At 41.3% G+C, this 22,896-nt stretch overlaps 1 long non-coding RNA gene across 1 annotated transcript in view; it reads right to left on the reverse strand.

The window, feature by feature from the left end:
• LOC115346986 overlaps positions 1–22,896 on the reverse strand; it is a 53,641-nt gene that overhangs the window by 15,126 nt on the left and 15,619 nt on the right. The window contains exon 2 of the long non-coding RNA XR_003925341.1: positions 21,591–21,647. This is a non-coding gene — a long non-coding RNA (uncharacterized LOC115346986). The remainder of the gene's footprint in view (positions 1–21,590; positions 21,648–22,896) is intronic.

Below are 22,896 nucleotides of genomic sequence, written 5' to 3' on the forward strand. Positions count from 1 at the left end.
GCTAATCAGACGGCTCCCTGTTCATCTCAAGACACTGTTTAGACTTCTTCATTTAAAACCCTGCATAGATTTGGTTTAATCTGCTTCACAATTCTTTCCTTTCCGATTCCTCCACTTACCTAGTATCACTTTTTGTCATTTCCCATGCCCTTCTGACACAGCCTTCCTGTAAGTTTTCACCTCATCTCACCATTGATTTTCAAGCCCTGTCTGAGGATGCATTCCTTTTCTCCTCAGTGTCTTAATTTCCCTCCTTGAAAAGCAAGATCTATTTCAGCTCTGCTGCCTCTATCAAGACAGGGAACAATGCAAGCACGCTACAGTCACACTTGCGTCCTAGCCAACAAGGGCACTGCTTACAGGATAATTTGAGATGCCACAACACAGTCATTCTCCTCTGAAGCTTTGTATGCTCCTCGGGTGGTCTTGTGCTGGACCCTCGGCACAAGCCGGGATTTTACAAATTGCAAGTAGGTTGCTTTTGATGCTACATTGCTTATATCTCACATTGAATATGATAAATCATTCCCATTCCTTAGTCCTGATTATTTTCCATCCTATATTGCATAAAATAAGCTGGTATTACCATAAAATATGAAATCCCCAGGACTGTATTTAGTATTTCTTATTTTTCACACCCTTCCCCCCACACACACTCGCACACTGAACCTTCTTTGTAGGCAGTCATGGATTTCTATCATCTGAGGATCAGAGCACTATGCATCCATCAAGAAGTGTAAAATATTCACAGGAAGAGACTACAAGATGAGGAAGAGGTCCAGAATGCATAATATGTGTCAGAGGAACAGATGTACACAGAAAATAAAAGTTTTGCAGACCACAATAAAAATTTACTCCATGACAAGAACTGTGCATTTTTCCATGGCTGTCACAGATTTCATGGAACCAGTGAAATCCAGCCATTTTCAGAAATCCCATGAAATTTACCTTTTCACCTGAATCCACATGAAATCAGAATTTTTCCATAAGAGCCCCCATAAAATTGGCATATTTCCTTAGAAGACCCCATGAAATTATATAGAATATTGCAGTTTCTTTTAGCCTAGTCTCTCATTGCACATCTTAAAATGACAACCTCGGCTATAGAATTCTTGCATTTCTTCGTTTCAGAAAAAAAGATTATGCAAAATATAATAGGAATGAAAATACTCTTCTATAAGAGAGAAACTAAAAGCCCTCATAAATATATTATAATTAGCACAGAAAGTTTTGATTTATATACACTGTATTGTTACTAGTTCAAGAGTAATCGCAACTGAATATTCTTCTTCTGACTATGGAAAAACTGACATCACGGAAATTGTAATGAACGAAAATGTACGCAAGTTTCTAACGATGTTCCCTACTGCTTTTTTTTTTTTTTTTTTAGGGAAACAGATAAAGGATGAAGTTACCATTCTGGTACCCAACCAACAGTGAAGAACTGCAAACGAAAAAGTGGCACCACAAACAGCTTTAGGAAGCAAATACAATGTGGTCAATTTATTCTCTAAACACACTATTTGTTAAAATAAATTCTCAGCTCTAACAAAGAGGAGCAGATGCTGTGGCACAAGTGTTCATTAAGCTCCCAGAATGACAGTTCAGCTATTTTTTCTGCTTGAAAATGAATCAATATACCAGCTCAAACCCTGCCTTACACAAGTTGGTCAGCAGACATCCCAAATTGCAACCCACCACAGGTCCCATTATTGCAGTTCTTGGTTTCATTCAGGGCTCTCGCACTTCAGCAAGACTACTGTCCAAGTAAGAATCAGAAATTGAGGGGTTTTCCATAGTCTCCAATTAAGCCTTGATCTAGAAGCAGCACAACGATTGATGATAACAGGATTAAACTCTGGCAGATGACCTAAACATAAGAGATCTCATGGAAGGCAAAAATAAAAAGTTTAGAACTGGTAGTGCCACTGAGAAACTTCTAAAGGACACAGATGCCAGTGCAGACAAGGAACTGAAGATGTAGTAGCAGGAAGATAATGGCCTAAAAAGACCAGATGAAAATGCCCTTAAATAAATCACAGGTCTTCAAATTGACTGGGCACAATGAATTTCAACTCAGGATTGTTAAAGAGCCACTTAGGCAATCTCTGAATCACTGGACAGTCCCCTCTGAGAACACAAGAATAGAAGATGAGGTGCCAAAGGCTGGAAAAGAACAAACAGAATATCCAGCTCTACAATGTGGGGAAAGCAGAGCTAAGGAGTTACCAGCCAGTCAGTTTGTCTTCAATCCTCAGAAAAATACCAGAACAAGTAATCAGACTATTTGTAAGCACCTAGAAGATAACATGGCAATGAGTAGCAGCTAGTATGGAATTGCAGAGAATAAATCCTGTCAAATCAATTTAATTTCCTTCTGCCATATGGGAATAGGCCTCGTGGCAGAAGCAAAGCAGGAGATGTCACGTTTCTTGATTTAGTAAAGCTTTTGGTGCTGTCTCAGATGTCACTCTCACAGGCACACTAACAAAACATGGTCTGAACAAAATGGTTCTGAGACAGGTATGAAAGTGGTTGGGCACGATGGGTAGAGAAAGTTATCATTTGCCCACAGTTCAAGCAGGCCATCTAAGGGGACAGCAGGATTACAAAACTCTGCTGTGGATATGATTCTGTTCAGTACTTTTGTGAATCATCTAGCCATGAAACAGCATGCGTACTGTGCTTGCAGACTATACAAATGGTGTGCATAGGACAACTGCAAGTATGGAGGCTCAGAGTTTGAAGAGATGTTGACAAATCACAGTGGTGTCAAGAAAAGGGCTGAAATTCAACAGGGGATGGAGAAGAGAAGAGCGCAAGGCAGAGATGGACTAATTGGAGAGTCCCAGAAGAAAAGCAATGGAAGTGACCACAGGTCCAGAAAATGTGTCCAGGAGAAAAGATTTGAGAACTTTGGGGTCTTCAGAGTGAAGAATTCTGGGGAAGGCAATTTTAAGACTTTGAATGTATAAAAGCTTGTCACACACAGGGTTCTTACATGTTAGAAAGTTCAAACAATAACAGGTTTAACTTGCAGCAAGATGGATGCAGGTCAGACATTAGAGAAAAACATTTATAATAATTAAGATAGTGAAGCACTGGGATGGAGCCTGGGAAAGCTATGGAATCTGCAGTCTTCATCACCAGATGTTTTTAAGAACAGCCTAGAAAAAATTCTGCCAGGAATGACATAAATATAACCAGTCCTGCAGAAGGGGGACTTCTTGAGGCTCCTTCCAGCCCTGTTCTTCTAAATGCCAAATGTCCTCCTATGTTTTAAGGCCTCAAACCACCAGAGTATATAAACATATAAGTAATCCCATTGACTTCAAAGCAAGTACACATGGGATTTAAGCATATATTTAAGTAATTTGCCAGATCAGCGTAGCCAAAGGAAGTATCTTGCAAAAGTGACTGCATTTGTTTAAACTGCCTTAGATATATATCAGCATTATATTTAAAATGTGGTTTCCTGGATTTCAGTGACTGTCTATAGAAGGAGAACATTACAGATTTGTGCTACAGCCTTCTAAACAATTACTCATTAGCATGAACCTTATAATACCATGTCTGTATTCACTGAAGCTGGCTGGGGAGGGGGGAAGAAAAAAAAATGAAAAAAACCCAAGCAAAAAAGGTCCAAATGGGGAAATAACATGTTAAGAATGGCAGTATTTCCTACTCATACCAGCACTTTTTTTTTTTTGTAAGCCAGGTTGCATACAGACAGTTTCAATATGTAGTATCTATAATGTTGAGGACACTAGATTATAAACATGTACAGAAAAGTGGAAAGCTTCTTCTAACTGTCTCCCACACCTCCTTCCATATGTTATCACCAAATGTTTTGTTGTATGCCAATTTTCAGCAGATATCATTGGAACCAGCATTTATTTAGCGTACAATTCAGTAAGATTTGCTACAAATTATTAACCATCCCCCTTCTCTGTCTCTACCATATTACTACCTTTTTTTTTTTTTGGGGGGGTGGGGGGTGTAAAGTCTTGCACATCAGGTCCAAACAACATCAAGTACCATTTCACTGTGAAGGATAAACGTGGGTTTATGCTACTTCATTCGACCATTGCATTGGAGTTGAGACTGGCACGTACGTTACAGAAGACTGAAGGATACTTTGGTATGCCAGTAGCCTTAAGAAGTGGTTGAGCAAGAAAAATGCATTAGAGACTGAGCCCTTCCCTTGCCCTGGCTATGTAGGAGCTGTTACCATTTATTTTGTCATTGATTTACACAATAAATCCTCCTATAAAGATAAGGTGCACATATTATAAGCAATATATAATTATAATATATAATTATATATACCTCCATCTTTCTCAGAGCTGGAAAGAAATTACATCCCCTAGCAACAACACATCCCTTCCTAAGCAAACACCTTATTAAAGACAAGCCTTTTCTCTGATCTCTGGAGCCCTGTGCAAACCAGCTCTCTTGGATGGGGAGAGAGGTGGATTTCAGAGTATGTGATCCCATAAATACACACGCACAAGGAATACCTCCAACACTGCCTCCCTCAGCAGGCTGAACTCTTGAGTACTGTTAGTACCAGAACACCAACATGCTGCTCTAGATTGGTAAGGATATCACACAGCCAAAAGCCACATCACCTAAGACTGAAAGGAAAACATAAAATCTGGAACTGCATCTGGAAACAGGCAGGCAGCCATCAGGGTTGCTGAAATACTGGTCTCGTGCGTAGAGAAAGCCCCGTAAAAACAGAAAAATCAATGCCTTTCTGAAGTTTTCTTCAGGCACAGGTCAACACAAGTTTCCCAGGAAACCATGAATTCCCACAAAAGTGGGAAGAAGCTCGACTGCAAAGAACAACAAGCTGATCCAGGCACAAACAGAGAGCAAAGGAAACAGGATGTGGGGAAAAACCCTGCCCGCATCCAGCTCTGCCAGGTCCCGTGCTCTCCGCCGGTTCCTTCTACCTGGTCTACCAGCAGCTTCGACTTGGCTTCTCGATCCCCAGTAGGGGAATAGAAAACAAACAAACAAACAAACAAAAACCCCAAACCCAAAACATACTGCCTGTGAAATGCACAGCCCCAAGCAGAATGCCTTCTGCCACTCATGCCCTCCCTTTAACAGAGCTAGCAAATGCTTAAAGACAATAGCCTGCCTTGTGCTCATGCCCTGACATAAGAATTTTTTGTTTGCTTCTAGAAATGATTAATTTCAAGGCATTTAAGGGTTTGCTATCCATTTTGGAGCAGTGTACTTTTAACATATTTTATTATTATGACTTACAGTTGAGATGCAGAAACAGAACAGCCCACAGAGCTATCATTTAAATCCACTGATACTTCACATTTCACACAGCTAATACAATCTTTTGACCTACCAATCCAAATAATGTTTGAAAGCTTGAATGGCAAGAGGCTGTCTGCTCAGGGCTGCTGATACAGAAAGTCCCTGTATAAATCACAATATCACAGAAGTCACGAAAACTGTGAATTTTGGTGTCAGCTGTGAAAATATTCCATCTGGTTTCCGTCTTGTAGAAAAATGTTTAAAATCTGTCTAAGTACAGGAAGTTTATTTTTGCTTCATCGGTGCAGCAGAAGTAAGCAGTGTAAGACTGGAGAATAGTGCCTTAGAGCCCTGCTATTGCTCCAGGTGCTTGCAAGAAAACAACATTTCAGGTTTCATTCAGACATCCAACCGCACTACTATTTAATTTCATGCCCTTATTACAGGCTGAGCAACCCACCAAGTGGATTTGTAATAGTTACTCTCAAAAATATAACAAAAGCAATAATGGGCCCCATAACATCAATTAGCTGAAGCTGACTTTGATAGCATATTTTGGGGGGACAAAATACATCTACATCAATGTGCATTTTCTTCCCTCACATGTTAGGTCCCTACTACTAGTAAGCCACTAGTAAAGCCAGTCAATCCACCTGAACATCTGCTTGCAGATTTAGGAGTTTAGGCAGCCAATTTCAGAAGGCTGGGGCCCTGACTCTTCTTATGTAGCTCTTGACAGGGACTGATTTTGTGCTTTCACACTTTATTCTCTTTTTCTTTTAGGTCATTTATCTATTTAATGGAAACTGTATAGAAAAATTATGATAAAAAATTACACAAGAGATATATTACTTTTCAAATCCCCATCACTATCATTACCCCATCTCAGCCAACGTGACATTCAGGAAAGACCCCAATATTCATTTTATTTATCCTATGTCACCTCCCTGAGATTCCCAACATCTGGAATCTCTACACTGTATCAGTTAAACCTAGTATAAAAAGAGAGCAAGAAGCCAACATGAGAAGGAAAAAAACAGTGCTGCAAGAGAAATTCAAGATTTCCAAGGACTAGGCTTTTCAAAGGTGCTCAGAATAGACCCAGAGTTATTATCAAAGGAGCTGAAAAGACTAGCACACAACAGGATTTGGCTTGCTTACCCCCTTTCATTTCCCCTTCACCAAAAGCCTCCCTTCCTCTGGCACCCCCAGCAAAGGCTTTTAAGCATGTGGTCAGGTGGAAAGGGCGTTTCATAGCTCATGGCGGGGTGGTTTGGATGGAAGAACTTGATAGCCCCTTCTGTGCCAAACACCTGGGAGGCAACCGTTTGGGATCAAAAGAACTTTTGAATGATTTAATAATTTAATGAAAAATTGAATGACCTAGGTAAACCTTGCCAGTCCTGGGTTCCTGTATCATAGCAAGACCTTTAAAACAACGTATAAACTCTCTCCTCTTCAATCTGAAAGACCTCCCCCAGGAAAAGCTCGTTGTCACAGATATTTTAATCCATGGGTAGAGATGCTGCTACTGTAGCTCATTACAGCAGAGAACTCTCCTGTTTCCAGTCCTCTGTTATCTGGCTAGCTTTTTCCACACCTCCACCCACTCTAGCGGGTGCTTTGTTCTCCAGGGCAAAGAGTGGATGGAGTAGGCAGGAGGCACCTACCACAGTTGCTTTTCTTTCCCAAGTGGCTCCCAGTTTTTTCTCCCTTCCCTACTGTACCTTGTGTGCAGGGGGAACAAGGGTAAAGAGGCCTTTAAAAGATAGCAGGGAACTGCCATGGTGATTTCAAGATGGAGCATGCAATTGCTATTTTTGATTGTGTTAACCCAGGCGTAATTATGTAATTATCCACAAAAATTTAGTCAGAGTTTTGCATATCTAAATCATTAACTTTAACAATTGACAGGCTGCTTTGATTAGTATTTTCACAGACTAGCATAGCATACATTTGTCAGCTTTCCTATGATTAGTTGTAATTTGGAATTTGTTTATGCAAAATGTTTTTATTGCTTGTTTGGGGGGGAGGGAAAAAAAGGAGGGCAGGGAAGACATGTTTATCCTGTCAGGAGATTCTACAGAACTTACTAGGGTTGCTGCAAATGTATTTTTGCTGTGCTTTAATGTCATTAATCTGGTGAACTGATACAGCAAATGTTAGCTTGTGTTTGTTAATGGCGACAAGAACTCTGGGTGAGCACCTTTTGCCATGCGATGTCTTTGATTTTTAGATCAAAACTTAAGTAAATGAATTCAGAAGCACCTAGCACTTTATGTAACACTATATTTTAAGTCTATTGCTTTCCAAAAACAATACTGATGGATCATGCAATCATTGTAAACATTTTAAAATGCTGCTCATGTCAAATACTATAATGCCAGCTCAGCCTTTTCATTCAACACTGTAATCGATATCATAATTTAAGATGCAGTTTATTAAGCTAAGCAATAATAAATGATTCCATCCTGCACCTGCTAGTGGATCAGTTTCTGTGTTAAACTCTCTGAAAGAGAAATCTGAAAGCCACACAGTTCATCCTTCACAAAGCAAACCCAAATGTAGCAGAATTATGTTGATATGAGGTAGTGCAATGACTTTGCAGTACTGTGGTGTGGAGTCTGGTCATTCCTGTTACCCAATGGAGGTGAAGTGCCTGAAAGGTTTTATCTTTCTTACTCCGCTTCCCAAGTAAAGGCCACATGTGACAAAATGCATCTTAAAACAATGCATACACTACCTCTAGACATTTTGACTGGATTAGTGCCACCATTTTTCAGTGGCTGGTGGGCACGGCTTTTTCTCTGGTTGGCAGGGAGTTGAGGTAAGATCACAGTTCTTGCCTTGCACCACCATTATGACTTCCATGTCTTGAAGCACTAGTAGTCTTCGCGTTATCCTTTTTTGTACAAATCATTAAAAAAATTGGGTAATCTCACTGCTTTCTGTGAAAATTCTCCCATCCAGCAGCCTCCACCTGACTAGTTCATCAACATTCACACGACTTCTGAGAGGAGCAAGGGAAGCACGCTTTGAGTTCATAACCAGTAACAGATTGTGATTTACGACTTCATCTGCCCCATGGTAGCTGCAGTTTGGTAATTGCAGTTAAAACTTGCCCACTTCCTACATGATCCTCAGGGACCACTGTGATGGGCACAGCATAAATCCTGGCTTTGCACATCCCACATATGTCTAATAAACTCACCTAGTTAGGCTTCAGTTTTCTCCGTCAGAAGGGGAGGTCTGCTTCAGACACTCATTAACAATTAATGTGAAAGACACATTAGATGGATAAATTTTATCTATTTTTTTAACCCTAAATAATTTCATATATATAAAAATAAATACCATGCTCTCATTAGTAGATTATCTGAGCCCCATCATTCAACACTCTCTGCTCAGGCACCTGATGCTTGGTTTTAAAATCTTGCTTCCTAGGTACAGCTGACTGCTGGCATATTCACTGTATCAGCTCTCAAAAGGCTCGCTCGCTGCTTGGAATTCATGGGGAGCAGCCCCGTCTGTCTTTGTAGGAATTTTGGCTGCACGACTGAGTACATGAAAATCAGGGAAGCCAGAAAAAAAGAATGATCTGTTACCTGAGTTTCTTTCACCATTTGAAATCCACTGAAAGAGAGGCATCTTTGTAGCACAAGCTGTTGGCAACTCCTCTCTCCAGAGCATATCATCAGTCCCAAGCTTGCAGTCTTTTATTCTTTTAATTTTAATTGGTAGCTCCTGCCTAGAAACCAGTTGGGAATTGAATTGCCTGTGTGTTCCCCATGCTCCAGAGCAATTGCCTGTATATTTCGCGTGCCTCCGAGCAGTTGCCAGCCTGCTCCTCGTGCTTCCTAGTAAATGCCAGTAATCTGTGCACTGGTGTGTAAAACTTGCAGTACTTGATTACGTAAGGAAAGAGAACAGCACAAAATGCAGTGTATGCTGCTATTTTCACCTTACCTTAGCATATGCACTGTGTCCCAGCCTTTGGCCTCCGCACTGCGAGAGCAGCTCAGCTGGGAGTGAGGGAGGGGAGGCATCTTTAGAGGCCCTAGATTTGTACCAGTTTATGGATGGCCCCAAGTAATGTCCTGGAATTCTTGTACCACCCATCTCTACACCTCACCTGCCCATCCTGCTAACACTGACATTAAGACAGCTTTGCACTGTTATCATCCTTACAACAGGATTAACATCTCACAGAGGGTTTTCTGCTGCAGGTTCACTGTTTCCCCATGAAGCTGAATAGGTCTCAGGTTCTGCCTGGATGGGAACAGTACAGTGCTGCTACTCTATCATCTCTTCTCCTTGCGCCAAGTCAAGGCAGAAGTATGCTAGGCTGGGTAGCAGGGATGAACAGAAGCCATTAATTAAATGGCTCATCTGTCCCTTTTAAAGCCACTTGTTTATGGACTCCATTTCAAGTCCAGTTGTTTCTTCCGCATTAAGTGGGATGAGTTAGCACAAGAGAGAAACAGATACAGGAAGGAAGGATAGGAAACTTGACTCTTCTATAATGTGTTCTCCCTACCAGCACAACCTCCAAGCAAATGAAAGAAAGATAGCAGTGACTCACTTCCTCCAAGATTAGACCAAGAGGGAAGAAAACCCTCCAAATCACCAATCTGTGCAGACCTCCTGTCAAAGTAAAGCTCCCATTACACATCATTCTGGACTAAGCCTACAGGCCAGACAAGCCATGCAGAATCAAAAGGATATTTCTAATGTTTGCTTATCAGGAGCTGCAGTTCACAGAAACCAAAGTAAAACAGACTGTGTAAGTACCTGTACAGAGACTGACCACCAGACAGGAATCTCTGTGCATCAGGGACTTTTCCATCCCAAATCAGAAAAGTTGCCCAGAGCTCTTCAGTCTTTTATCTAGGTCACGGGGATACTTTTGTCTTCTTCTCACTCCTTTGCATCCTTCTCTACATGCTACATTTTTCTGTGACCACTCCAACAGCTTATCCCTCCAGTGGACAAGGGAAGAGCTATGGACATCATCTATCTGTACCTCTGTAAGGCCTTTGACACAGTCTCCCACAACAGCCTGCTCTCTAAATTGGAAAGAGATGGATTTGATGGATGGACTATTCAGTGGATAAGGAATTGGCTGGATGGTCACAGCCAGAGAGTAGCGGTCAACGGCTCAATGTCTGGATGGAGATCGGTGACAAGTGGTGTCCCTCAGGGCTCCATATTAGGATGAGTACTGTTTAATATCTTCATCAATGACATAGCGGGATCAAGTATCCTGTATCCTGAGCTGGATCAAAAGAAGTGTGACCAGCAGGCTGCGGGAGGTGATTCTGCCCTTCTACTCTGCTCTGGTGAGACCACACCTGGAGTACTGTGTTCAGCTCTGGAGTACAGGAAAAGACATGGACCTATTGGAGTGGGTCCAGAGGATGGCCATGAAAATGATGAGAGGGCTGGAACAGCTCTCCTATGAGGACAGGCTGAGAGCGTTGGGGTTGTTTAGCCTGGAGAAGAGAAGGCTCCAGGGAGACCTTCCCGCAGCCTTTCAATACTTAAAGGGGGCTTATAAGAAAGATGGGGACAGACTTTTTAATAGGGTCTGTAGCAAAAGGACAAGGGGTAATGGTTTTAAACTGAAAGAGGGTAGATAGATTTAGATTAGATGTAAGGAAGAAGTTCTTTACTGTGAGGGCGGTGAGGCACTGGAACAGGGTGCCCAGAGAGGTGGCAGATGCCCCACCCCTGGAAACATTCAAGATCAGGTTGGATGGGGCTTTGAGCAACCTGATCTAGTTGAAGATGTCCCTGCTTGTTGCAGGGGGGTTGGACTAGATGACCTTTAAAGGTCCCTTCCAACCCAAACCATTCTATGATTCACTTTTCTCACCTCCAATTCAGTTGCCTCCTGAGCTATCCTAGGCTCCCCTTCCCATAATGCAACCATTCTTTGACCTGATGGTGAGCCCCACACTGCCTGGCCTCATTCAGTTTAGGAGCTGCCTGTTTCGAACCCTCTTCCACCCTTCTAATACGCAGAGCTTCCCTGCTTTAGTGTACTCAGCAGGCCTCAGGAGCAGCAGTTCTCTGCAAGAGTCCTTCTCCCTCAAGGGCTAACCCCATGACATTGTTCTTATTTTCCTTTATCAAGCAGCTTCAGTGGGCTATCTATATTTAAACAAAGGTATTGTCATAAAGAGATATCCTGGTCAGACAGTAAATCTCAAGTCAATGTAATCTGAACCTTCTGGAGCCATTCATTAACTGTTATTTCCAGTGCAAGTCCAAATGCTCTCCCTTGAAATAGTTTGGCCCCAGTGTGCTTGGTTTAGGTTCAATAGTGTATAAAGATGGTAATCCTTCACTCTGTATTGAATAACACGTAGTCCCTTGAACTGGCTGGCATGGGTTGTGTGAATTACAGCTACTTCACCTCCCAGACTCCTTCCTTTTACAGTGGGGAGCTATTTCACCCTGCTTTGCAGAGCTCGCTACCTCCCTGCATTCGTCAGGATGAGGCTCCTTTCATTTCCTGCCACTTCATCCCCCTTTGCTCACAGGAAAAGAGCATCTGGCATTTCTCTAGGTATGCTGCTGTAATGTTCCTGCTTCTCCTCCCCGTGACATGAGTACAAGGCTTGCTGAGAAGAAGGGATGGTACAGAAACAGACTTGCTCTCCTTCACCCATCTGCTTACCCAAGTAAAGACTAAGACTGGCTGTCCTGTTAAGCTTAATTTTAGCATGAGTAGGACAGCCCCTGTAATAAATTACAAGCTTCCTCTTCATTTTTTTGTGGTGTACTGCACACTGAAATAATTCAAATTTAGTATCCTTTTTTAGCCCTCCTTTTTAAAGGAAAACATTATCAACTTCTTACTCCCATTTCCTCCTGCCTGACCCTCAAACTCCTTTTCAATTACACTGCAGCAGAGTTAAAAATGTAAAGCAAGGCACCTTCACAAGAGGTCCTGAGATGGACCTGTACGATACAAAACATCACTCTGGCAGTAATGTTTTTCATAGCCGTCCAACTAGTTTCCATCAGCAGGAGTGCTTAGATGTATCTGAAGGAGAATCTGCCCTCTAAAAAGAGACATATGCCTATTTCTGTGTGAAACGTACACTGCATCCTATGAGCAAAAAAGGTAGACTAAACTCTGAACCACTGGCATGTCAAAACTGGACCTCCCAAACAGTGAGGGGATCAACTTGGCATTGCCAGCCAAGCTGCTCTCAAATGAAGTTAACACTGGGCTTTGAACCCTTACTCCCAAGAACCATGGCTGAAACTCTCCCAGTTTCTATTGCACTGACAGAACTCTCTCCTCTTTTCTCTTCCAGACACTTAAAAGGAATTGTGTTTTCTCTTCCATGAAATTCAGGAAAGCAGGGATATGTCTTTTCTTGCCAGCAGAAAAAGTGAGGGCTGTCAAGACACCTAAATCCGATCATCTTCACTGCACTAGCAGGGCAGGGTTTTGTTGGATGGCTGCAGTAACACTGTATAAAAACCACGTCAAAAGGAGCCATTTAAACCCATGTAAATCATGTGCACTGACGTATAACCACATCCATCACTCCTAAATGATATGCCAGTCCAGAAAGTGGGGCACCAGATCCTTCCATCGTGCTTGAAATGAATACTAACTTACCCTCTTGGCATCTTCAGGGAGTTACATGCCTCTCAGTTTTACAGAGGTCACAGAACGTGACTCTTCAGTATTAAGCATAACCCACCACAGGACCACGGCGGCAGTGTTTGCAATGTTGTTCAAATGTTCCTCACTTGACAGTGCCCTTCATTTATAGTTAACGATAATGTGACAGCCTATTCTCCTGGCATACCATCTAACCACACGTAAAATTCTGCATGTGCCTCAGACTGGAATCCTATTTTTATCGGAAGAGACATGTGCACTGAGGCTTTAACCAACAGCTGAGACGGGGTTTTAGCGTGAGATTTTCAAACCTGTCTCAGGTATTTAGAAGCACAAATTGCAATGAAAGACTAATTGAACTGTGCTTCTAAATCCCCCAGGTGCTACTGAAAATCTCTTCCTTAATAACTTGGAATCTCCTAAAGAATAAACCTCATCGAACTTAGATGGGTATGCAGATCCTAGGGTTAAGATTTTGAAAAACGCTCTGTACTGGCTTAACTCCCATTGACTTCAGTGGGAACAGAATTAAGTTGACATTGAGCCTTTTTGAAAATTCCCCTCCAGGTATGTTTTCTCTATTTGAATTTGAATAATCTGTTAACTGCTGAGATTGCTTTTTGATTTATCAGTATGAAGAATTTTAAAGGAGTTTTTCCCCTTAATTTTTGATGAAATGAGACTCAAAAAACTGTAGCGTACTGTCACAAAAACTCTATCTGCTAAATCTACAGAAGGAACTCTGTTTATTTTCTGTATGTGTTTACTATTATTATTTGTACTTCAGCATCAACACAGGAACTGAAACCACAGACTTTACTGTGGGAGGTGCTGTGCACAGTCTGTTAAAATATTTGTACGATACACGGGCAAGCTGTCTAACTTAATACTAATAGTCAGACTCTAGAGTAACCCAAGAATCATAATGAATATCCCCAGTAGGTGTAATTATACAGCAGCATTTCAGTTACTATTTCACCTCCTTGCAGACATTTTCAGGAGACGGGGATTTCCTTCAACTCCCCTGAATGTTTTAGTTTACCTTTTAAATTAGCCCTACTTATAAGAATGAGGAAAGAAATTTTTTAATGTTGGTGTGTCCCTCACTACAGTTTTGCAGGCTGCGCTCTACGCTCCGAGTTGCATGAAACACAAACTTTTAGGGGTATAAACTGTATTCACTTTCAATTCAAAAAACACATTAGGGCCCAAACTTTGCCCCTGGGATGCAGGTTTTAATAATACGAATAAAAGGAAATAGACAGTAAGGAGCCCTCTATTTTGCAACAGCATTATTGAGGACAGACTCTCCATGCCTCAGATTCCTTGTGAAGAAAAATAGCTGCGCTAATACCACCCACAAACAGCACGATAACCACTTCTTTGTTCCCACCAAAGATACAACAGCAGAATCCTGTAAGAGAAGTCATCTGATATGTCAGCTCATTAAATTAGTCAGAATGGGTGAACGGGGAAGAGGAATATACCATTGTAAATGTATGTTAATTAACAAATGCTATAAGAGAGGCATTTAAATGTATGAAAATGAATATTAATGAGATGAAAACACCTAATTATTGTGCATCTAATGGTATTATCCAGAGCATTCAACAGAAAATGCCTAATTGTCATGCATCTAAGGCAACAGTGCAAACCTTCAGACACAAAGATTCAGTGTACATATAGATCATATTATGTCTTTAATTAGACACTGCAAAATACCTACACTGAAACTTGAATTTGGAAGTGCTTTTAAGTTCAATTTATCAAAAAATGTTAGATTTCAGCAATTCCCTGTATCATTGTTGCACTCCAAAACTGCATGTTTCTTCTTAGTGCTTCTGAAACGTTACACTGAAGTGCTTCCATGTTTCTGCACACATATCTCCATTTTGCAAGAATATCATTAGAAACGGTGGGCTGCAAACTGGCCTGGAATGAAGTTCTGAGGAATTTTTCATGAAATTGCATGAAGCAAAACTCAGGCTGCATGAAATTCCTTCCTGTGCAGACGGCTACCGAAGGAGAATCCTGAGTTAAAAATAGTATGGATTCCTGGAATTAAAGACTGCCTCATAATACATATGCATTAGGAAGCTGAAATAAAATTATACAGGCCACTTGAATTCTATTATTTCCTAATTACTCAGTGGTTGGCTTTACAACCTTAATGTTCTTTTAATGTAAGTTTTTCAAGTTTGTTTTTTTTTTAAATGTAATTGCAGATAGAAAGCCAATCTCTTGACCCTAGCTAGAAGGACACAGGGAGTTTTGCTTTATAGAGAAATTCCAAAGTGGCCCAGCTATGCACATATTCCCTGTCTGAGGCTCTAGGGCGTATGCCAGGGACACATCCAGAGGAGGATATATTTTAATGACTAGTCTTTGCATGGTATTTGCAGTCCCAACAAGACTAATATCATTCACACATAAGATCAATGAAGTCTTAATCCTACCATCAAAGCAATTAATGAAAATAGAGCACATTAACTTAGTATTGGAGCCAGAATTGATTCCTGAAAGACAGCTCTCTCCTCTCTGAAAACTGAGTTATTAATATATATATAAAAGTACCGATGTGACAAGCACTTTAGATATACCTTGACATATATATTTACTGTCACTCAAAATGACTTACAATCCATCACATTTTATAAAAATTTTATCTCATCCATGCTTCTAATTTTCTTACGAGACTGTTGTACCGAACTGTAAGAAAAATGTTCATGAAATGGAGACACATTATTCTGGTGGATTTACCTTATCCACTAAGCTTTTTATCCTATCAGAGAAAGAAATTAAGTTAGTTTATGTGATTTACTTTTAATAAATCCATGCTGCCATCTATTTACCACCCGTATTGCTGTAGTTGCTTCCGAACTGATTGCTTTACTAATAACTCCAACAATGTGCTTGGTACTGAATTTAAGTTAAATGCACTGGTTTGAAATCACTGGATTTTCTGCTGTTCTCATTTGCAGGTAACTGCTGTTCACCTCAACAAACTTAACAATTCAAGTTACAAGAGCAGCGTATTTGACATTACTGCATGTGTAAAGGTTCTGAGAGGGGTTCACCAACCTCGTACATACAAAGCGTCAAAGCACTTCTGCTACCACAATCAGCAGAGGGCAGAACCAATCTGTCAGCAGTATTTTGCACTGCCTGGGATACAGTTGGAATTTCTAACAGAAAAAAAAGTGTTTCCCAGCAGTTACATACCCTTGAGTTACAATTACTACAGGGAGGACAGCCATGTTGTAGTGTCATGGTTAAGCTATAAAGGGGAGTCATATTAGCATCTGGTATACAGTATTAACCCAAGTTTTTGCCTATACTCTCCAACTGTGCAGACTACTTCAGTAAAACGCACCAGTGTGCTTCAGTTAAGCCAGCTCAAGTTAAAAATATGAATAATAGCGTATTTCCTTGCAAATAGCTACACTTCTCATTATTTTCCTCTTGTGTCTGTTTGAATCTATAGCAATAAATCGTATCAACATGGATTGTGGAGTCTCTTGGTGTGTTTCTTACATGTGACTTTTTTGCAAGCAACTAGAGTAACCCTACCGCGAGGGCAAGTCCTTTAAAAAACACAAGCAAATCCTTGCATTTACTGGACACTAAAATCTGCACACCACATGGGACAGAGACAGTTGTCCTCAAAAGGATAAGCAACTACACCAACTCTGCCAAAACTAAAATTTTGGGTCCAGGGAAATTATCTGTTTCAGACACAGGAAACAGTCCTGCGTGGTGGTTACCACCTTGACCTGAATGGAAGCCAGCCATAAACCATGGTAGCCCAGATTTTACAGAAGACACTTGGTCCCTCATTCCCCAAAATAAAGCAAAGAACCATAAAAACACATCCTCTACAGAAAAATATCGTGTAAATTCAATCTGACAAAAACAGAAATATATTTGTAAATGCCCAATTCACACACAAAAAAAGTTAACCCCTTTTCAGAAGGTTTACATAGTCAATATTAAACTACTGTGCAGAAGAGCTGAAGATATTGATAGCCACTAATGCAAACGAGATTGCAGTTAATTGTTAACATCTCCTGGGCTACGCTTCCTACGTCCCTGCACAGATGATGAATAAAATTATTTACCTATTCAAGTAATGAGAGCTATGCATTTTGATATCCACATACACTGTAACTCAGACCTCCTTTGAGACCCCTACCTGTAATTAGGAACAGATGTAGGATCTTGTTCCTGAATTGATAAAAACAAATTTCAGCCCTCCTATGATATATGGCTTAGTGGCACAGCTAATGGGAAGAATACCTGCGCAGAAGGATCCCTCTCCAGGCACTGGACCTAATCAGCTCCCCACTGCACAAGAACCCTACTACTCTAGATATTTCTCAGTGCTTTTCCATCACTGATTTGGGACACTCGCTAAAACATTCACAGGTGACACAGCAAGTGCATAGCAAGGAAGTGACAAGCAGTGTTTATATGGCTTCACCTCTGATGAAGAACACCATAGATCTGTACTACTTAAAACCACGGTAATTCTCTAACACGTACAGACTTCTCCATGGTGGAGTCATTTAAAATTAAGTATACACAACATTATGTGCTTTCAGCAACAATTCTCACAGCTCAGCACATGCAGCTGGGGAACACTCTTCAAATTATTTCATGGAGGAAACTCAAGATGACATTCAGTATAACGTACTTATTTTATTCTCCAAACCTCACACTACTGCAGGAAAACATGCCCACCTCAAACATTTCATGAACTGAAAGTAGCCACATTTCTTACTTTTTATCAGCTGGCTGAAATAACCCAGGGAGAATAGGTACCTGCCCGTTTTCTTGCTCTCGCACATAGGTACTGATACCAAAGCCCAGCAGAGAGGAGTGAACGCTCTAAAGGGAATTTGCCATCTAAAGATGCTGCAGGCTGACCTTTCCCCAGTCAGATGCATCACTTATACTACCCCATACATACTAGCACCATTGGATACTCTCGACAGCAACAACAAGACACTAAGGATCTATGGCAGGCCCAACCCATTCACAGCTCTAGGCCTGAAGAGGTTCAAAGGAGATGCTGTGGTCATTTCACTGAGTAAGACAAGTAAAGCTGCTTTCTTTCATGTTCCGTCCTTGACCACTAAAAGCCCCTCACTTGATTTACCCTGATCCAGCAGAGCTTATAACTCCCACTGGCTCCTAGCATAGGTGACTAAAATTATGCCTTGTGAAAAGCCAGAAGAGCTGCATCCCCTCAGGCCTGTAGAAGAGAGACAGAAATTTGTATTTACTGAGGTGATCTCAGTACAAGAAAGTTTCACTGGTTTCATTTAAATCTGACTGAAACAATTCAAGTTAAACTGATGTGAATGCCTTCATACATCTTTATTTAAAGATGTTAAATGGGGGTTTACTTGATTTCAAACCTAATCCAAATCTAAAAGAAGCGGCCAGATGAAATAAGACTGTCCATGTCACATTTTGCATTGGTTTAACTAAGCAGGTTTACCAGTAATCTTAGTGCAACTCCCTCATGTATACAAGGTCTGAAAATACATTCAGTCTCCAGCATTACCCTGCTTCATGCCAGGAGAATTTGCAGCTGGAATGGGCTCAGGGGAACCTCAATGCCTAGAAATAAAAGAACTGGGGTGGGGGGGGGATCATAGCTGCTGTGCTCATGGGCCCTCCATGGACATTGCCTAAATTAGGGTAATTAATATAGGGGAATGTGTCTGTGCTCCTCAGTAGTTTATAAATGTTACAGAAAGAGGAATGTTTTATATGTCCCCTGATGGGTTTTAAATGTTAATAAATGATGTGCAAGGAGGTATTTTACATCTCTCCATTTAACAGTGAGCTGACAGCTGCAATTATAGGCCAGTCTCTGACCCCAGCAATCCTTCCAGGAACCTGAGGAGTAAACGGAGTAACTTTCTTCCAGAGTAACAAAGTGCATCGGGATGCTGTCTCAGCATTTCAACATCCAGACACAGAACCAAGGTGAGACATTTCTGACACCCTGGGATCCCCCTTTCACTGCAATATGCACTTGCCAGTCACTGGTACCTGCTTACCTTGTCACCAGAGACCCACTGCTACTCTTCCTGTGGTAGCAACAGCTCTTCATCTTACAGGTATGGGAGAGTGAATAGAGCAACCAGATAGACAATTACTTCCTTTCTTGCTCCTCTGCTGTGGACTAGAAAAAGAACTGGACTGTACCGGGCACATCCAGGGCAGCAGAGGCAGACAGGGGTATCGCATGTGTCACTGCACGCTCTTTCACTCTGTTTTTGGCCAAAAATCTATCACCACTGAATCACTACAGCATCCTCTCTAGTACCAGGTTTCTGTACCTGCACACCTATCTTCACCAGCATGGACAGACTAGGAGGGGCATGCCTATGCTTTCAAAAGGTAGCAAAGCGACTGCTCAATAATGTGTGCCCCAGCAGAAAGCCCCCCTAGTTTTTAGTAAGCCCTACCTACTACCCTCCCCTTCTGCTCTGCCCAACCCTCACCAGTAGGACAGAGCCTCTGTGAAGTTTAAGGAAGCTTGAAGCCATTTTTAATTAGGTATGTTTCAGGTTGCAACCTTTGTTGCAGTAACAGGAACAGGGAGAAGAATCTTCTCTTTGTGCCAAGGCCCTAAACCTGCTCACAACACTGTATTCCTGCGTGCCTGTATATTTTCACCTTCTCGTTTCTCATACCTGAAAATAACCTTTGGTCTTGATCCTTAAACTGGCTGCGTTCACTGTTCTTACTGTGCACATTCATTAGTCCTATTAACCATTGAGGTACTGCCTAAGGCAGCACATAGCTGTTTTGAAGCACTTTAGTCCATGCTGTATGTGTTTCACTCCATAGGAATTGCACCCCATGGATGACAAAAGGCAACTCAGACACCGAATGAAACCAAGAAGAACTGTGAGTAACACGTTCCATTTTCACTACATCATCCCAAAGGCAGGGGAATGGGTTTTACAATTCTGTTCAAATCCCACAAGGTAGTATTTTTGCCACTGACAGTCTCTTGCTTCCTTTTATTTTAGAAGGGCAGAAGCCCACAGCTTAATATATCTGATTTATTAGAAAAACTACATTATTTGCCACCCCATTTATTTATTTATTTATTTTTACATGAAGGGCTGTAAAGTAACTGATTTCTTTCCTCCTCCACTTTCTAGTATTGGACAACACTAGTGAGGAAAGGGCATGTTCAACTATTAGAATTACAGTTTTCTTTCAATTAGTGGTTCCACAACTGCACCTCAGCAAAGCTGAGAAGAAATCTTAGAAGAAATCTTAGTTTTCTTTCAGATTTGGGACAGAATTAGGTTAACATTTTCACAGCATTCATGCTGTATCCAATTACAGCCAAACACCATTTGACATCTTTCACTTACATATTCCTTCTATTTCACACAAAGATTTCTCAACTGTGTCTTAGGAATGGGTCTTGTTTACTCCTGTTAAAGTCTAGACCTTTAGCACAGAATTTCTGGGACTAAGTCATAGCTTTTCTTCAACCCCTGTCTGTGTTTGGTTATGTGTTTCTTCTGGTTTGCATTAACTCATATAAAAATGGTTGTGACTGTCCTTTCATTATTTCACTGTTACTGATTACGGCCGGGTTTCCAGAGCTTTTGAACAACAGGGACTACATGTTAATACACAGTTTGTCTTAGGCATCATGTTCATCTCATTCTCAATGGCATATGTCAAACACATTCATATTAAGTCAAATAATATTGCTGTGGCCACTACAGCCATTATTTACAATGAAACATGACAGTAGGCTATTATATTTGTCTGTCTGGTTATTATAATTGCCTGTTAATTAAATTTAGCTAATAAAACAGGGGCAGAAGCAGCACTACCATATGGCTAGTCATGTCTCCATGGAACAATAGCTATAGGTGCTGAAACTTGGCTTGAGGGCTGACAGCCACAAGCCTGTGGTAAAGGACTTCCGATGGGAGACACCAGAGCTTGGGCAGAGCCAGGTACTGGAAGCTGTGGCACCAGGAGGGATGCCTGCCTGACCCTGGCACCCTCCAAAGCCAAATTGCACAGGTACTGGAGGCTACCCCCTCGCAGGACCCCTCACTCAGCCCAACCTCTCAGAAGCAGCACTTACAGCCCCTGCTACTTTCATACCTCTAATTCAAGGTGGGGGAAAACAATATTGTGCACACCTCCTTGAAAGACTGCCAATCCCTGCAGCTAGGAGATGAGGTAATATGATAAGGAAGGCCAACAGCAGTTCAACAGAGAGAGCTAGATCATCTTAGCCCTCATTATTGTGCAGACTCATCTAACCAGCTGCTGTTCTACTGTCAGCTACAGCCAATATTCAAGACCAAAACCCAGAGATTACACATCCCTTCTCAGCTGCAATCTTATTTTTTATGTTACAGCACCTCAGTGACATTCACAGGATACGTCCTAAAAGTGTCTCACTCCTGTGCAATCAAATTAAAGTCATTCAGCAATGGCTTGTTTGCTGAAACATATAAACACTGTACCTGTCTTGTATCTGAAAGAGTGGTATTTTTCTACAGTGAAAAGCTATTTGCCACGGATCTGACTGATTTGGCAATTTCTCTGTTTATCAATATCACACAATTCTTTCACATTTACAAAATACAGTAACAATACTTACCACCTTATGGGCTGCTGTGAGGCATAATTCATTCAGAGATCCTCCAAAGAATGCAATCTGGAACTAAAATTATCATTAGTACATGTGGGGGATTTACTATATTCATCTCTATTACAAAAATGACTGGTTTGGGGGTTTGGAGTTTGCTCTTGTGTGTATGTGTGAGAGCGAAAACTGACCACATTTTGGTATACCTCAGTGGTACCAGGATTTGCATTACTTGTACCAGTATTTCTGCTTTTATATTCTTTTCTCTAAAACAATACCTAAGAATTTAATTTAAAAATAGAAGCCTCACTAGGCACAGTAAGCCTGTGGACCTGTCAAACCCACAAAAATTATATGATCCCATGGTATGAAAGACCTAACAAATTTACACATTCACGAAGCAGTATCAGGCAGTGCTAGACACCTGCTCAAGGCGATCTGAACTGTTGTTTGGACACAACTATTTCTTTCCATTGGCTACCAAGAGAACCCACAGCAACCAAGATCATTAGGCACATCATTTAGATGCCTAACATTAGGAGGTATGTATCGTCTCCAAAACCAATGGAAATTATAGATTCAAACGTACTTCAAACTAGACAGAGTGCCTTCAGACAAGCCGAATGCCTCCATGGAAATGTATTCCCAAACTTTGCTCACCCTTGAAGGTGAGCACATTCCAATTCAGAAGCGCTGAGCTAGATTTCCACATCTGCCACGAGACTCCAGTATGACCCCAAGACACACCAGATAAAGGATTTTCTGGCATCCAAACCGCAGGTAAGGAGCTTGCATCACCTGGAAGCCGCCACTCCTATCTGCAGCTTTGAAAAACTCCTTTTAATCCCTCTCTGCCCCTGTAAAATGGGATAACAGTTTTTTCTTCTTTCCCTGTTTGCTGTCTGCTTAGTCTGGGAATTCTTGCAGATTGTGTCTCTCCTATTGTGTGTAAATGGGGTGCTTAATACAGCGGGCCACTGATCTTAGCCCCTCTACACACTAAGGGAAAACAAGCACAGTGATGACACCTCAACGGTGGCAATTGTGTATCTAGATGCTGCTCACACAGACAGAGAAAAGCAGTCCACTTTCATCCCCCAAATCGACAATGTGAAGTGCCAGTCTTTGCTGAACAGGCTTGCAAGCTTAAAAAATGCCCTTCTGGGCCTCCAAGTTTCTCATCCCTCAGTAATTTCAAGACATATATTCACTACAAGGAAATTAGGAATGGAAGGAGGAGGGATTAATTAAGCCCTCCTGCTGCACAATTTTTTGCCAGAAACTTGACTCAAAACAGGTTTTTAGTCCAAGAATGGCA

Source organism: Aquila chrysaetos, chromosome 1, assembly GCF_900496995.4.
Source record: "Aquila chrysaetos chrysaetos chromosome 1, bAquChr1.4, whole genome shotgun sequence".
Lineage (NCBI taxonomy): Eukaryota > Metazoa > Chordata > Aves > Accipitriformes > Accipitridae > Aquila > Aquila chrysaetos.